General features: G+C 38.2%; 1 protein-coding gene across 6 annotated transcripts in view; it reads right to left on the bottom strand.

Moving 5' to 3' along the window:
- Positions 1 to 18,487, bottom strand: part of SRPK2 (SRSF protein kinase 2) — a 139,416-nt gene that overhangs the window by 45,228 nt on the left and 75,701 nt on the right. The gene's annotated exons all lie outside the window — the stretch shown is intronic.

Here is an 18,487-nt window from a genome sequence, read left to right as displayed (position 1 = left end):
CTTGGAAAAGATACATAACGTTTATAACTGGATACTGGCAAGCTTTTAAAACTCCTGACAAGCAAATAAGATGTTAGACCCATCTTCTTGAGCACAACTGAGAAGAAATACTTTTCAAAGAATATCAAGTTATGGAAAAGCTCCTGCCTGCTAGCTGAAGTAAGAAAGATCTCACTAATACAGAGCAAGAAACAATCCTCAAGGGACACTGACCCAAACCTTAATGCACTTTTCTGCATCTGTAGCTGCTGCCAAGACTACGGAAAGCTGTATCAGTATACAAAGTACTGAAAAGAGCTATTAGAAAATAAGAGAAAAAAATTAATCTCTTAAGTAACCTATGATGCACTCCCAGAACATATGCTGTAAGATTCCATATATACCATATGCTTTAAGATGTGCTAAAAAAAACCCCAAACAAAACCAAACCACCAAAGCCCAACACCCCCAGCCAAGAGATGTTCTTCTGTCTTGCAGTTCCAATTTAGAAAAAAACAACCAAAGAAGTGAAATATATTTTATATTTTATACCCTATTCTGAGCAAGGCTGCACTTGGTATTTCTAAACACCTAAGAACTCACATTTGGAAACTGAGTACTTTCAATACACTTAAGTCCAGGGTTGAAGTGTACCTGTTTGTCAAATAATTTAGAAAGCCTTCTCCAAACAGGTTGATGTTACTTTTGTATTCATACTTCTTACAAATAAAAAAGACATACTTGCCAAATACATTTGCAAAGTAACTTAAAACATCTGTACCATCAAAAGCTGCTTACATTTATATCTACTTCAAATCTAACGCCTGAAAAAGAGTATATTAACAGTATTCTGTCAATCATATGATAAAAACCCAGAAATCTAATTTTTCAGCACCTAGAAAGAAGATTCGAATACTTCCTTGATCATAAGTAAAAACTGCATTTATCCTACTCCTAAGTCCTCTTCCTCATAATTCCCCCTTTTTCTTTTTAAACACTGCAATTGTTCAAGACAGACAGACAGAGCATTTGGTGTCGAAGGGAACGCAGTTGGTCATAAATAAATTCCACTGGCAACATTCACCACCTGCACAGCAGCTGCTGTTATGCCTTTACTTTAAAGGACATCACTGAAAGTTGTATGCACTCCAAATTTATGTGCCTGCTACCCCTCCCAGATACTAAAATTCTTCAGTCAATAAATGGTTAGATTTAAAAAGGAGTATTTTGAACTAAGTTATTATGAGAAATCTAACCAAACAAATAAATTTACATAATTTTTAACCACATAAAGCTTTGGACAGAATAGAAGAAAGAGAAGGGATCCATTTGTAGGATAAACGATAAATATATTTGCACGTGCTCCTACTTACATAAATTACGCTGTTTTTTTGCCTTCCTGTTTGGCTCCCAACAGATGTCTCTATATGGTACATAGCAAGGCAAGCAAACCACAAGTGGAAGGTACAGCAGATTCTCTGATCAGTTACTCTTACTACAAACCAGATTTTCGGCCCTCCAGCAGCCTGGTTTCATAGTGTCAGCAAGCTGACACCACCAATGCCTGGTTTGATGTTGGCAGAAATCTGTACTTAAACAAATTATTCTACAAGGATCTACAATTACAAATCTTAAAGATGATTTTGGATACACAGATCAAGAACTACGAACATTTAAAAATTAAAAATTAACAGCTGGACTCGATGACCTTAAAGGTCTTTTCCAGCCTAAATGATTCCATGAGCAAGAAGGAGAATGCACAGTAAAACAGCCTGTACTTCATCAATATATCTGAAAGAATCGTGTGCCAGGAAACACAGTGCTTGGACTCCTTGCTGTATCATCATTTTATTTTCTTCTGACCACAAGTATCCATGCTATTTTGGTCACATGAGAAGGCACAACTATAGAAAAGGCCAGGGTAGAGTAGGGTAATGCAGTACAGGGGTTGTAAGTTCAAAAATCCACTGAAATTGTGTCGATTTTGTCTTTTAAAAGAACAACTACTTACTCTATTCACACAATAAAAGCAATATTTTAAAGAGAATCAGAAGCATTTCTGGAATCAACATTCAAACATTTTGTCACTCATTTTCAAATAAACATCAAGGCATACCAAGAATCTCCCTATGAGAGAGTAAGGAAGTGTACAACACAAGATTTCTAAAAAAAAAAAGGCTAAACTTATTCCTAAGGAAATAGGTTAAGAAGACAGGGTTGCTTCTGAGTCTTTCTCAAGCTACTGTATTTGATTTTGGTTTGAAAAGGGTTATTTTTTTCCTGTCTCCAACCCTAGCTGATTTTGGTATTCAGGAATGTTTTCCTACTCTCCTTTGTGCACATCGGGAAGGAAGGAAAGATATTACCTTATTTCCTTCTGGAATTATTTACAATTTTTATCTGCAAAAAACAAAACACTGCTTTAAACTGAGGAAAATCTTTGATTTGTCCTTTTAGCTTTGCTTGCACCTTTTTAAAAAATCAAATATTAGTAGAGAAAGATGAGTGAAGGAAAGAAATGCTGCTGAGTTATATCAGCCTGACTGCTAATTCTGCACTCTTGCCTTATTTTGCTGGTGTTTTCCTTCAGTTTAGGATTCTTAGCAAGAAATTCTTATTGTTCTTTCATTTTGTTCACTTTTACTTTCCTGGGGTCTAAGTAAAGATCAAGTTTTCAACACTTGACTTGGCTGCTTAACTTCTGCTACAAGTTGAATAACTCATCCTGGCATCGCCAATCTTGCTCTTCTGCCAATACACAGTTTCACAGTTTTAGGTAGGACATCAGTCAATGAGACTGCTTTGCCATTTCTTAGTATCCCCTTTATTGAATCACAAAGATATGATGAATGCTCCAACAATGTCTTAATTTGAAGTTTATGGCATGAATATATATTTTATTCAGCTTAGATTTCATTTTTTCCAGTATAGAGTTTGCAAAAATGTGAATTATTTTTTCTTGCAAGTGGACTTCAAAATATCATTTATACTAAAAATCCAGTCATTAAGAAAGCTGTGATTAATAAACATGTATGTAAACTCCATTTCCTTTTCAGAAATACAATTGTCAAATACTATCATAATATAACAAGCTATTCAACACCTGTGTTGTTTCAAGTTATTATTCTTTCTTATTCCTAAAATGTTGTTAGGTAATGATATGCATTAGGTAACACATACATGCAGAGATAAATAATAAATTTGTTTTCCTTTTTTTCTGAAGTAATCACTTGGTACTCTGTGGTCTACCACCATTAGGTTATTCATCACCATCCAAGCATAAACACTTAATTAACAGAAGAAGATGACACACCATTTCTAGACTCACAGTATTCTGCCAGCAGGTATGCAGAGAACTGACCATCTCCACAGGCTACAATGACAAACCTTATAACTGTCTTGAAAGAAACATTACAAAAAATTACCAAACACTAATCAGCATGTTTTGTCTTTTAACTACTGCCTTTTCAACGGAAAAAATAAATTTACAGCAAAGTCCAATCAAAATACAATTAAATCCTATTTTTAACCTGCTCTTAGAGGGGATGCTTAGTAAAAAGACAAAAGAAAAGTTGAAGCATTTCTCTTCTACAGTGAAGTTGAAGCAAAATACGTCAAAACCCTGCATGGAGTCTCATAAAAAATCAACTGCCCACTGTTATGAAACACAAAATTACCGACAACTTAATTTTACTGTTCTCCATCATGGACATGTTGCTCCATGTTCCCACTGGCGAACAGCCAACAGTAAAAGCAATTTCCCTAACATTAAAACCTGGAAATTCTGGGAAAATCATACTATGAGAAGTTCAGGAAGAACTGTTCAGTTTTTTTATTGTTGATGTTGTGGGGTCATTTGCTATTCTTCTGTTCTGGAAAAGGTAAAACAAGAGTAGTGAGGGCGATTAAAATCACAAAATGCCTTCCATATGGGAAGCATCTGAACATACCAAAACTCTTCAGTCAGGAAAAGAGACAGCAGAGAGCTACAAAATCTTTAGAGGCACAGAGAAAGCAAATAGGAAATAGCTGTCCACTGCCTCTCCCCACACAAACTGAGCCAAGTTGACATAAAATGGAAATAAAAAAAAACCAGTCATGCAACACGATGTTAAAAACTAAAATCACCTTTTCTCCTCGGATATCATGGATAAGAGAAGTTAGTTTCAAATAGGGCTCAGAAAAACTCATGGAAGAAGGATCAGCTAACAGCTAATGCAAAAACCCCCTGGATGAAGCCCATCAGCCTGAGACCACTGGATTTGGAACAGCATTCAGCACGTGGGGGCCCAACCCTGTGCTCTTCCCCAGGCAACTGCTCCTGGCCAGAGGGAACACGGATGCACCTTGGGCCTGTGCTTGTGCAGACACATCATCTTCAGACATTCCTTTCTCTTCCTCAACAAATAAATTATTTCCTTTACTAAAAAACAAAACAGACTTCAGGCCTCTTTATCCAAAAGTCTCATAGACAAAAAATATGTTTTTATTATCAAGTAATGGATAAGAATGTATTGCAGGCTATTTGTTCTATACAAGATTACCTGAAGAAATCCTCATGTTCCCCACGGGGAACAGGCATGTAACAGCAGGAGTCCTTCTCTATGAACACTGCACTGTACATGTGGGGACTAATTTTAGGTAAACAGAGCTTTACCTTGAATGTAGCTAAAACCTGCAACTGATTCTTCTACCTTTAAGAAAACATATTGTGTCAAACCAAAAAAAAATCAGGAGGGAGACAAAAATTGGTTGGATTAAGCTAGGAACTACCTCAATCGGAGAGGAAAACAAAACTTCCCTTCAGATTTTCAGATGAGCACAACCACAGACATTTTTTTGCTAACAGAAAATGCAATTAAAGTTAGGTTAAATGACTTCATATATTTAATTAAATAAAATATGGAATAAACTATATTTAACAATGTTATTAACCTCCTGACATGTCCACAGAGGCTCTTTAGGGAATTTCAATTTGAAGAGGTAAGAAGAGGAAGCAAGGGGGAGAGTGAGCATCAGAAGAAATGTGCTGTAAGGCTCCTGAGAGATGTGAGCTTCACAAAATCTACCAGTGGGTGTGGGTCCATCGGGAAGGAGCTCCAGCTATGCTGCTCTCCAGCTCCAGAAGGCAAAATCTTTCATGCTCCTGGGCGAGGCTTGCAGGTGCTGGAGAGTTTCAAATCTGAAATCTCTATATGCAAGTTTCCTCCAGCTGTTATTAATTATCTTAAAGACTTAGCTATTTGGATCTCTTTCTCCTTTGTTCAAATGGTGTCTACTTTACGAGCTGAACTCTTGCCTGCTCTTTTTTTCCAAATGCAAATTTAGTTTAATTAGACAGGTGCCTTGTAACAGTGAGCTCTTTGAACCGGAGGCAGCCTTAAATGGAGGCTTTCTAAATAAATCCACACACATAAAACAAGCAACAAAAACAGAAGAAAGATCAAAACAACTTTGAAGTTCTTGCTCAAGGAACAAAATGATGTTGTATATTTCAAGATTTTAAATAGGCTATAATTCTGAATAATTTTAAAATTTAATAGCTATGATCAATTATTTGTAATTTAATAATTATTTTTAATTATGCCAGAGGTCATTTTACCGTTTTTAGAAACAAAGTTTATAAATACAGAAGGAAACAGAGCATAAGGAGGTATGTTTTTAACTAACTCCAAGAAATTGTTAACGTGAACTTCCAGGGACAGCTTTTCTTTACACGAAAAGCACTATTTGTGTTCTTATTCTAGTGCAAAACTGTACTACAATCTCCAATTCTACAAAACTTACGCATAAAAAGTGAGAGTGCTGGCATGTCACATGACTGAGTTTCTACATCTGGTCATTATTAAACAAAATCATCATTCCTGCTGGGACTGTTAACATTCCTTTGAAAGATACCATCCTACCATCAAACACTAACAGAAGCACCAGTAAAAACCCCTCCTGGAACGGAGCAGGCTAAGACACAGTAGCTTTTGTAACCTCAAACAGAGAATGAATTTTTCATTCCCATCTTGCTTATTAGCCTTTTGGAGGCCACCTTGGGCTTGAATGCACATTCAAAGTCCAAGTAAAATGGCAAGGAACACTGCCTTCTTCTGTTCAAAACAACGGGTACTATAAATAAATGCCATTTCACGCAGCAAGTACTGCAGTCTTACCATGCTACCGCCCCAGTCCAGCATCACAGGAAGAACACATGGCCAAGGGCAGAGCTGAGGGGACCCAGGAGCAGCCTACCCTTATATCAAATCACATCCAGGATGAAGCAATAAAGTCTGCCAGGTTTAGGAGGCAGCTCTTATGGCCTTTCTCTGACACTAAGTTACATCAAGTTCCCAGAAGTAACTGATTTCAAGCTCTGAAAGTGAGTCCCAAATGAAATTTTGTTCTCAAACACATGCGGTTCTGTTAAAATGTTCTTAAGACAGTAAACATGAAGCCAATTCTATCCAAGAAGCCTCAGTCTTGAACTTGCCAAGGTAATATGTTCTCCTCCTCAAATACTGTTTTTCTTGCAGACTTGTACTTTCCAGACGAGTCATCCATTACAGACTTGCAGAGGAGAAAAAAGTCAACAGTTAAAAAAAAAATACAGACCCAGCTGGCAACACAAAAAAAAAATATGTAGATATACACTCAGCAGCTTGCACCTTACCCATATTTCTAGTCACCAGTAAAGCATTATAAAGGCTGAGAATGTTAAACTCTTAGAATATCTTGAGTTGCAAGGGACCAACCAGCATCATCCAGTCCAACTCTTGGCCCTGCACAGGACAGCCCTAAGAATCACACCATGTGCCTGAGAGCAACGTCCAAACTCTTCTTGAACTCAGAAGGCAAGGTGCTGTGACCACTTCCCTGGGGTGCATGGAACCCCAGTTCCAACTACTACTCTGGTTGAAGAACCTTTTCCTAATATCCAATCTAAACCTCCCCTGACTCAGCTTCATACCATTTCCTCGAGTCCTGTCACTGGTCACAAGAGTGAAGAGATCAGTGTCTGCCCCACCGCTTCCCCTTGTGAGGATGTTGAAGACCTCAGTCCCCTCTTCTCCAGGCTGAGCAGAACAAGTGACCTCAGCCTCTTCTTCCAAGGCTTCCCCCTCTACACTCTACACCGATTGCTCACCCACCACATGGTGTGTTTATCCAGTTGTGTGCTGGACGTTTTGTCCAGAAGGATCCTGTGAGAGACAGTATCAAAAGCTTTACTAAAGTCCAAAAAGTCCAAAAGCTTTACTAAAGTCCACTGGCTTCCCTTGATCAATGAGATGGGTTACCTTGCCTTAAAATGAAATTAAGTTTGACAAGCAGGACTTTTCCTTCATGAAGCCATGCTGGCTGTGACCAATGACTGTGTTGACTTCCAGGCGGTTTTTAGTAACTCCCAGAATCATCTCCATAACTTTGCCAGTCGCTGAAGTGAGGCTGACAGGCCTGTAGTTTCCAGGGTCATCCTTCTTGCCCTTCTCAAAAACTGGGACAACATTTACCAGTTTTTGGTTGACTGGGAGCTCTCCAGATTCCCAAGACCATTCAAAAATCATTCAGAGAGCTTTTCCAATGACATCAGCTAGCTCTTTGAGAATTCTTGTATGTTATTTCTGCACTCCCTTTTGCTATTGATGTGTTTAAAAGAGCTCTTTTAAATGTCCCCCACAGTGCTGGCCAGCTTCAACTCCACTTGAGCTTGTATGGACAGTGACCAGCTTCAAGCCTTTGTATCGCACAGACTTTTGATTTACTGCTTGACATGGTACAGAGCCCACCTGTGTCTCCATTGTAATGAGAGTCCCAAGACTGTAGGGTCTCTGAGAACATCTCTCACTCAATCTCTCTCTGATTCTCAAGAATCCTGCACAGCCTGCTTAACTCCTCCTGTAAGTCCTTGACCCAGTAACACAGTTTGTCAGCAACAACACACCTTCTGTCAGCCCCAGCCTCACAGAGAGGCAACTTGAGACCTGAAGAGCTACATCTATCATCAGCTCTCTCTGGGTGGAGGCCTCTGACATGGCTGATGAAGTGACTCCAGCAGCTACCGGGGAACGAGCTCTGCAGCGTGACCAGACCATAGTGTTCACTACCAAGACTGGGGATGAAGCTGCCCTATGTGCCCTTCTGCACCAACTACTGAGTCTGTCCACTGCCTCTCTTAGCTGCTCCCAGACATCACAAACTGGTGCCCGGTTCCTGGGTTGCAGGTACTTGATTCTTTCACTCAGCCAGTGGAATGGCCTCCTATGGAGAGGAGCCTTTCCTCTCACCTTGTTCGCCTGCCATGGTTTCTTGCACTCCCTAGGGACTGTATTTTATAGGCATGGGGGTGCTTTCACTGTGATTCAATCTCCTACTGCTGCTCTGGCAACACCCAAGCCTCATCAGTAGCTCCCAAAAGAGATTTTGCTAAAAAATATTGAGAAATTCCAAAGAGCCAAAGAGGAGAAACACAGCTGTCATAAATCCACGGACTATGTACTGATCAGTGGAGAATACAGTTTCTTATACATGTATCCTAACATGTCATGATGAAACCTCCACCTGAAGTAAGTCAGATAAGGAATATCGCTCCAATGCAATGATAAAAACCTAGTTAAAAAACAAGCCAGTCTCATAAACCACACGTGAAGCTTCACCTTCTTCAAATTCTCTTGCAACAAGAGTCCCTTCTCATGCTGCATGACTCCTTCCTCCCTCTGTGTGCAGGAACCTCCACTTCTGACCATTAAGACAACCTGAAGAAAACACTGGCAGGCAGTAACAGAAATGGCCCCTATTCTGACTTCTTCCTCTCACTATGGCTGTGTGATGGATTACTTTTAACAGAATGACTCACAAGTGTAAAAACGGAAATTAATTTTTGACTTTCTTTTTGGCTTATTGTGTTGTAGTATTTAATTTCTGCCTTTCTCTTTAGCATGTTAAATTATAGTGTCTCTAGTCTTTCTATTAATAAGATATATTCCGAAAACATGCTGTTGCTGCTTCAGTATGCAAGAGTTGCCAGTGTACCCTAGAGTTGCCACTAGCAACAAATTTTCAACTTCTGAAGGAGAGGGGGAAGAAGCACCTGCTGCTCTCCAACAGCCCTATCTGCCTCTGGAACAGTTAACAGATTTAACATAATTTGGCATCAAAACCCCTTAAGTCACTGACCCTTTGAGATCAAATACAGACTTATATATGAATTAACAACTAAATTAAAAAATATGGGATTTAGTCTTTTTCACAATACAGCAACTCCCTTAGAGTTAATATAAACATACACATACTACAAGGAAGTATATCTTCTATTTATATGGGTTAGAAACCATATGAAGACAACTGTGATAATCTTTAGCAACATGAACCAAAATAAATCAACAAGTGCAGGGTTTCCCACCCCTTTTTACCTATTTAACAGCCTAGTTGAAAAGATTTCATAGGAACAGTGAAACTGTAACCCTTCACTTAACAACAAATGCAGTCAGCAGCAGAGGACTTCTTGCCCTTTTTTTTGATCCCAAAAACACCATGGTAAAATGTCATCCTGACGTCAAGTGATCATCTAGGGCAAAAAGGTATTTTTCACATCCATGCTTAATTAATATTTAGAAGAGCCATGTTAGTGCAAATGCATCATGCTCTGGATTATGTCTGGGAACTCAATTCTACAGGCAATGAGAAAAGGGTAAGCAGACAGGCATTTTGGACGGGACAAACACTGAGGGACATAACTGGCAGGTGAAAAAAACAGAGCCTGAAGCAACGAGGCTGCATGACTAAGACAGCAATTAGAGAAACCTCTCTGTCTGCTGCAAATACAAACCATTGCTGCAATGAAAAATTCTGATTGTACCAGCTGGAACTGTACTGATACCAATCGTCACCTTATTAACCTTGCTTTCAAGAAGCTGGAACAAGCACTTTACGTGAACTGTTTACATTAACAATCCTAATTCCTTTTCACTAACAAGTTCGCTTTCAAAACAAAGGATTGATCTCAGTCTTCCTAAAAACACACAACCCTCCTCCCAAAATTCCAAATGCTAAGAACATCTCTATATTTCAACAAATCTCTTCACAATTCCTACTAGCATTTTATGGAAGTACCAATGCCTGCACTGTAGTGTCAGAAAATAATAAAAACAAGCAATTTAAAACTTTTTAACTTAATTATTAGTCATAAGTTGCAAAGATGGTTATCATTCAAAAACATTTTGCTAGTGTTCAAAGGTTCCTAAAATTCTTCCGTTTTGGGTACACATGGCCATTAAGTGCAATATATGAAATGCCTTCTTTGAGTTACTCTCTGTATACTGTTCTTTCATGTTAATTTAAGCATCGATTTTCCTAACGGAAGTAAAAGCAGCAAAGAGACTGCCGAGTCCAGGCACAGTCAAAAGCGAGCAAATGGAAAAATCACATATGTGTTTTTCACAAAAACATTCTCACCTAAATACAGAAAATAATGAGCAGCTGGTTTTAACCCTTTACTTGACCTTTTGTCTTTTTATTTGGATAATTCTGATAAACTGATCTAGAAGAAAACCCAAGTTCCTTGGGATACAAAGTATCTTTTTTTAGGTGCCTAGATCTTTGAATACTTTTTTCACTTTTCATATTCTTAATGCAAAACTTACAGTTGATCTCTTGTCCAACCACCTTATAGAACACAGTGTATTTTATTTTATTCAAATGTCAAAACAACACATTTCCAAAAGCCTTTGCATTCAGCATGCTCTCCTGTCATATGTTCCCTCAATGAAAAGGTCATCACTCTCAGTCCCTAGGATTCCTCCATGTGCCCTTTGCCTTTCCAGGTGTTTCCAGGGAAACACCTTTCTGTTCCTTATTCCCATCAATCATTTGTCCTGTGGCTTGTAGAGCCCCTTTTCGAGCTTTCCACTATTTTTGAAGCTTGCAAGTGAAAGGCCTTTCATTTGACAGGATCTTCAACAAGCAGCAGCTGTTTCAGGAGTGTTAGGAAAGTCACCCCAGTATTACAGAGCCCTGTCCAGCTGGCTTGGATGAGGCAGTTTTTGATACCAAATACTGTGACAATTCATGATGAGATTTTCAGAATCTCTTTTGTGTCAGTAAGTCTGAAAATAAGGGTTATCAGACCATCTGACTCATCCCAGCCTTGGCATGCTTTACCTCACAGCATGGATGCTGGATGACTCACTTATTGGAATATTCCTATTTCCAAGAGCAAGACAGAGTGTCATCAGTGGTGGAAAAGCATTCAAGGAATCCCAGCTGTCCTGGTATCCCAGATGAACCGTCTCCCTAGTAGAGAAGATGTAACTCTTAAAGATGCACCTGCCTCCTAGAGTGAAGTCTTTCCATATCCTATGCCTTGATGCCAGAACATTGTGAACGAAGGTTCCCCTACCAGGTCAGTAAATTGAATGGCCCAGGAAAGGAATCTCATCTTGTAAAGGTGAATTCTGGACCCAGTTTCCAGCATGAAGTGGACAGCAGCTATTACTTCTGTGAGGCTACAGCCTTCAGTTCACCTCTTTTCCATGGGTAACTCCATCTCAGGGTTCCTCAGGGAAGGACAGTGGTGTCTGCTGCACCTGACCACCACACAGAGCTGTCTGAAAAACTGAAGAACTTTCCTATTTCAGGTTTCAAAAGCCAAATGTCCAGGATAATTGGCATGGCACAGTAAAAGATCAGAAATACTCTGGTGCTGAATCCTAACGACAGTAAAGGATGGTGACATCATGACTTCAAACCTACAACATATTTCAAGCAGAAACTAAGGTCCAAGGAACATGGCAAGTTTACCACTGCTGAAAATGGAAATGTTAAGGTGTTATCTTGGCGACAAAGCTTCTGATCTGACTGGTGCTACAACTCTGACACACTACATATGTTTGTAATGTACTGCCATGACTTTCTCTGAGCCAGTGCCAAAGGCTGCTAAAGTCTACTCTGCAACTGGCTCAGTAATCGGACATGCCTCAGAGAAGTCTTCAAGAAGCTATGCAGACTATCAGCAATAATGGATGGAAAAGAGCTGAAGGAAACTCAGAGTTGAACCACTGGGTTTCAAGAGAAGAAGCTGAGAGGAACTGAAAGCACACCAGGCTCATCTCACCTTATGTACCTATAGTTCCTGCAAAAGTTGGTTTTCTTGTCCTAAATGAAGATGTATGCAGTAAGTGCCACTGTGTACATAGGGTATCACTGAGAGTTCTGATTTGCTAAACCTCTGAAAAGATAATAGCTGAAACACATGCTGATTGCAGGATGGGATGGAGATATTCCACTATAAAATGAGGCATCTTTGAATCATCAGCATGACAAGACAGCCAAGCCACGGGCAGCTGCAAAATGCCTTTGAGCTTAATCCTGATTGATAGTGTGGGTGCCAGACATAGGAAGAGGCTAATATTCCTCCAAGAACATTTTATCTACTTGGATTTCTACAAGAGTCCCAGCTAGGATAAATCAGTTCCCTTTAGACATTTGATGAATTGCTGCTAGGCAACATCAGACACAGACTAACTGTACAGTGCCAGGGTTGGGAAAGAAAGATGATGATTCACTGAGATGAACTGAGCCCTTCACACTTCTAAAGAATACTGCTTCCAGCTCAGTTCATCTTCTCAGAAGGTTCTGACTTTTCAGAACATCCCACTTCATCGAGGTGGAGCAAGTACTTTGCATGTAGGAGGCATAAGGAAATGCAAAGAGAGCATATAATTGTTTAGGTCACAAAAGACCTTTAAGATCATCAAGTCCAACCGTTAACCCAGCAGTGCCAAGTCCACCACTAAGTCATGTCCCTAAAGTGCCACATCTACACATCTTTATAACACCTCCAGGGATGGTGACTCAACCACCCACTCAACACTCAAGATGAGCAAAGCTTCACCCTAGTCCCATCAAAGAGAAACCACAGGCTTAAGAAATCCCTTCCCTTAATGACTCCTAGTACCCAAAAGAAGATCTAGTGTTTCTAGAAAGCTCCCCAACACCTTCAAAATATACTTTCCTCACTCTTTTTCATTAATAACAAATGTAGATATAATTCTCCAGAAATATAACTTCTATAGAAGTAAAGAAGCAGCCTTTTATTGTTTATTTTAAACACAAGCTTCACTTTCTTTACCTCTACACCAACTGATGTCTCAGGCTATCCCTATCAGCAATCTTCACAAGTTTGCAAAAACAGTTTGTAAAATCATGTCCCTAATTCTTCCAGTTTCATCTGAATTCCCCTTTGGTATCTGTGTATCAGCTACAATCATTTCTTGAACAAATAGTGATGACACAACACACGAAGAGGAAGTAAAAATAAGCAAGGAGGAGCAATTGTGCAGAACTACTGGACAGTCTTCAGCAAATAAGGGGCATGAGGGGTCTGACTTCCTCATCACTCTTAGTCATGGGGGTGAGGGAAATACAGGAGTCAGTCTCAGAGCCCTCCCCTAAAGTCATGCCAAAAGTAAAAAAAGGTATACTAAGTACCACTGAAAGACAACAGGTGGTTGAAATAACAAACAAGCAAGGATTATCTTTTGGAAATCCAGAGAAAATAAAGAAAATCTAAGCAACAGGATTGTCATTCAAAAAAAGAAAATAGTTTTCTGTAAGATCTCAAAGACCTTTGTGAAAATTATTTTAAAAGAGTTCAGAAGGTGAAAACTAGAATGAAAGGGCCAGGAGACTAAGCCAAAATTCAGTCTGTTTTGTCCCTGTTTTGCCTCAGTACAAAACTTCCTTTGTCCTTAGTACAGAAGTCTCCTTGCTATTTCCATGTAAATACAGCAGTAATAATTGTGTATATATTTAACAGTTCTTTTCTGTAACATTAGATAAAAATAAAAATTAATTTTCTATTGCAAACAGCAGACAATAGGTTTCAATTTCCATTGTTATATGGATTTATGTTTTCAACAGATTTATAAAAATTGTTAAATGTTTTTGTGCCTTGAAATACATTTCCTGTCTAAAAATGTAGGTCTGCATCTCTTCCCTTGCAAAAAATACCAAGCACTGCACAGCATCAGCCTTTCTCCCAGTGGCACCACGTTGCCATAGAAACTAGCCCTGATTTCTGCTGCCAACATAGGTTCCATGTAAGCAGGAAATGAGCTTAAGTAATATTTATATAATACGCAACAGAGAACATATATACAACATTTATAATTTCATTGGAGGCCTGCAGACTGGCTGAAGAGGCTTATAGAATTCTCAGACTGTTTCTATCAGACATTCAAAGTACACTTATATTACCAGCCTTAAATTCATAGCATAGGAAATGCACACATATGTGGAATTTAGTATATTCTTTTCTCCCTCTTGTTTTCAATCAAAAAGACAGACAAGCTCCATAGTTCGTAAGTAAACAAAATCATGTGTTCTCGAATTGTAGTGTGAAGAAATTAGAATTTATCCTATTCTTTTAAGTGTAAGACAACCCCTCTGCCTTACTACCAAAAAGCCATGATAGAAGTCTATAAAGGCTTTTTTTGTAACACAATCTGAAACAGAGGAAAGCAAACCTAACTTTCAGTATTCCCCTTCTTCTAATAGGATGGTTTGTCTTATTTTTCTCCCCGCTCCTGTCCCCTTCAAAAAATTTTTTCCTGTAAAAATAATTGCCATAAAAACACTGCCCCACAATTCTGGTTTGAGTTTATTGGTGGGGTTTTTTTCTGTATACGAGCTGTGTATGCCCAGAATCATAGAAGGGACCTCTGGAAGTCATCTGGTCCAACATCCTTGCTGCTTCAGCAGGACCACCTAGAGCCAGCTGTCCAGAACCATGTCCAGATGGCTTACTTGGAATATCTCCAAGGATGGAGACTTCACCTTTCAACCTTCAGCTTTCAACACCAGACATGAAATCAAGAGACACATTCAAACTTCTAAAGAGCAAACAACCCACTGGCCAATGCCCAAAAAACCTTTTCAATACCATAACAACTTTATTAGGCAGCTTACTGTAAAATGACATAACGGAAAATACCTTTCAAGTCTATTTAAAGGGGTGGTAAATGCTGCATATAGAAGAAAAAAACTAAGTCTAATTTCCTCACCTCTCTTAGACTTTCTCAGAACACTTTTTCAAAGGTAATATGTTTTGAAAAGAACTACTGGACTTAAACAATTTTTTTTTGTCTGCAAGAATTTCTGACTAGAAATATGAGAGTGCGAGACACAAAGGCACAAACACATTCTCCACATGTAGACAGCCTGGGGAAGACTCTCAAAGACTGATTCAAATTACTGATCTGCAGCAATTTGAACAATTTGAAACAATTTTTACTTCAAGTATCTAGTTCCCTCCTATGCCATAAAGCCAACACCCAAAGTCTATTAGTAAAGTCAAGTCTTACCCTCTTTCTCACCTATGTAGCCTTTTTTCCAAATAAAATGTTTTAAAGTTTCAAACATTAACTAGAATGAATCATCTTGAGACAGAAATCCATTGAAGAAGAAGATACAAGAACTCGAGCACAATGAAATTAGAAGAGCTATTCTAGGACAGGGTAAAGATCCACATAGGCCAATAGCCTATATTTAGAAAAATAGCCACGTGCACACGTCAAAGGAAAAGCATAAGAGCAAACTAAGCACACAGGAATCCTTCCTTCCATAAGCAGTTCCCTGGTCTCCAACAAAAGGCAGCTCAGAGGCCACCTGATGGGATTCCTGTCTATTTAGTAACTCCCACCTGATGTTTATTCCACAAATCTATCTATCCAGTTCCCTCTTGAGCAAATGGAAACTTCTAACATCTGTATAGTATGGCATGAAATCCCAGAGCATATTTACACATTTTCCAAAAGATGATCATCTCCATGTTTGTACTGTACCTGCCATCTCAGAGCTTCACCTGACATCCTTCGATTCTTGTCCCAAAAGCCTGCGAACACTCATTCTGCAGTCACCCTTTCCCTGGCACACAGTTTTAGAGACATCTACTGTACACCCTCTGCCATCTGTTTTTCAGCCTTGAAGAGTCCTACTCAATTTTGTCTTTCCTCCCAGGAAAGCTGCTCCATAATCCAAGATCCTCCCCTTCACTCTTCCCTGAACCCTGTCATGCTGTACCCTTTGTACGCAACACTCCACAGGTGACGTGCGAAGAGCTTAAATTTTGATATAATGACATTTTCTACTGTGTTGTCCTCTGCCTCTTCTTATCACTACTCAACAAAGCTGATGGTTTTATGAAACACCTATTTAAATGGTAGTTCCCTAAACAAATGCTATCACCTCAGAATCCATTATTTTATATGAAAAGTAATAATTATTTTTCAATGTGCGTCACTTCGACATTTATTTAGGCTGAATTTCATTTGCCATTTTGGCATCCAAAATGCTGGTATGAATACACCAAACTAGGTTTGATCTGCTTTTTTGACCAAGAACCACCAAGATAAAAAATGAAAAGAAGAAATACATATGCTTCCACCAAATAATACAACCAAAATAAGTTTCTTTGTATCTTCTGGAAAAGAAAGCACTACTTTAGATCGCAGTTCTTTTTCTTTTTTTTAACATATTAGGTCTATGACTGGCTGATAAAACTGCGACTCCCCAGAACTGTCTAATTATTTTCTAATGAGAGTGTGATTATGGTTAAGAGTTATTTAGAACTTTAAATAGAAGTAGATTAATCAGTAGCTCTGAAAGGAAATGACATTTCCTTTTAAAATATCATTTTATATAAAAATAATTATGTATCTCATGAATTTTAAGTAAATAAGATTCTGGAATCATAAAGAGACCTGAAATTAAAAATATTTAGCAAAGTCATACACGAAGTCTCCTGCTCTACTTTAGTTACCATCAGACAGCCCCGTAAAACATATACTTTGCAAAATAATGCAGAGAAGACATATTCTCTAAGATAATTTTATCTTTGGCTCAAAGATATTACTCAGGTGTCATCTCTCTTGAAAAGAACACACACAATTTATCGGTATAACCTGGGGTTTCAAAATACTCATCACGTCCATGGGAATTCAAGTTTAAAGAAGAAATAATTGTCAATGACAGGAAGAAAGTATCAATATGAAAATACTAGATACTACAGACTAAACTAAAAGAGGAGAATAGTGTTCATCATTGCAACTCTGAAGCCATATGCCAGGAAGATAAAATATACCTACTGAGTTTAGAAAGGTGAGGAGACAATTAGAAACCTAGTTGATTTTCAACTCTGTCTACAACAACGGCAGAAAAAAAGAAGCAATTCACAAATTAGGTGAGTAGTAAAAATAGGTATTTAACTTTGAATGAATAATGAGTTCTATATTAATAACAAACTTTAATACAAATAATTTTGCTTTTTTGGGGGAAATTATAACAATTGAGAAACAGGGTTATGTACATATATCACTGATAACTGTTTACACTCCCAGAACATTAATAAAATGAACCAAATATGTTGCAAAAGTAAGTTTTGATCAGAAAAACAACACTCCTCTGAAAACAGCTGCACTAAAAATATCATAGTGACAAGAGGTAAAGGTAATCAAAAACAACTTCAAAATCAATCACATGGGCTTTGCTGTTATCTGTTTGCAGAAGCCTAGAATCAGTGCAGGCCAGAAAGCTCCAAGCTTAAAGCAGATTTTCGCTAAGCAGTCTAGAGAAGATTGCAGTTCCTTCAGGCAATTTATAAACTAGTAGAAGTCTTCCACATGTTTGTAGCAAGACAACATACTGAAAATTTTAAGTTTTGCAGTGTAGTATGTTTTATTTTTATTTATTATGATTGCAAGGAGGCCTGACTTTACAGTTATTTATTATTTTTCAGTTGATCAGAATATATTCAATTAAAAATACCCTACAAAATAGTAGGGTATCCATTAACATAAAAAAGCAATTTTCCCTTCACTATTTCCTGTACAAACTGCTATTCTCAGAGAGTCTGTTATTTACCTATGTCTATCATTAAATAAAAAACAGAATATCTTTATGAATCATTAAAATTTATAAAAATGAATAATGAAACCATTCTAGTTTGAAAGCAGCTGTTCCTTTGTGCAAATGAGAACTCTAGTACCAGAGTGACCATTTTTCAGATAGTCTGACATTCAACAGCATTCTCAGCTGTACCTTCCACAAAAGGAGTACCTTCCACTGCACATGAAAAACATACACATTTGTTAATACTATCAGGAATTTTAACATCCACTAGGCAAAAGGATAAGATCACTGTAAGAAATACAACTAAATGAACTGGAATGAATCCTTAAGTGAAAACTGCATTTTAAATATAAAATACTTGTTTGCACTCAAATTTCATTGTAAACCTCAGGAAGTTTACTCTGACTTCACTTTAAAGTTATTTTTCTTACTATCAGATCCCACTGGAAATAGCACCAGACTATCTTATATGCCAACACACACTCAATTAATTATATGTAGTTGAAATGGTTTCAAAAGATATTGCCTAATAATCAGATCTTCAATGACCAGAAGCAAAATTGTTATTATAAAGTGGGTTTTAAGCTCTAGGGGTGTTTGGCGGATTTTTTTTTCCCAA

Source organism: Neopelma chrysocephalum, unplaced genomic scaffold (genome assembly GCF_003984885.1).
Source record: "Neopelma chrysocephalum unplaced genomic scaffold, ASM398488v2 Primary Assembly neopelma1_45, whole genome shotgun sequence".
NCBI lineage: Eukaryota > Metazoa > Chordata > Aves > Passeriformes > Pipridae > Neopelma > Neopelma chrysocephalum.
The sequence above is the reverse complement of the archived record's forward strand: the minus strand, read 5'-3'. Positions and strand labels throughout refer to the sequence as shown.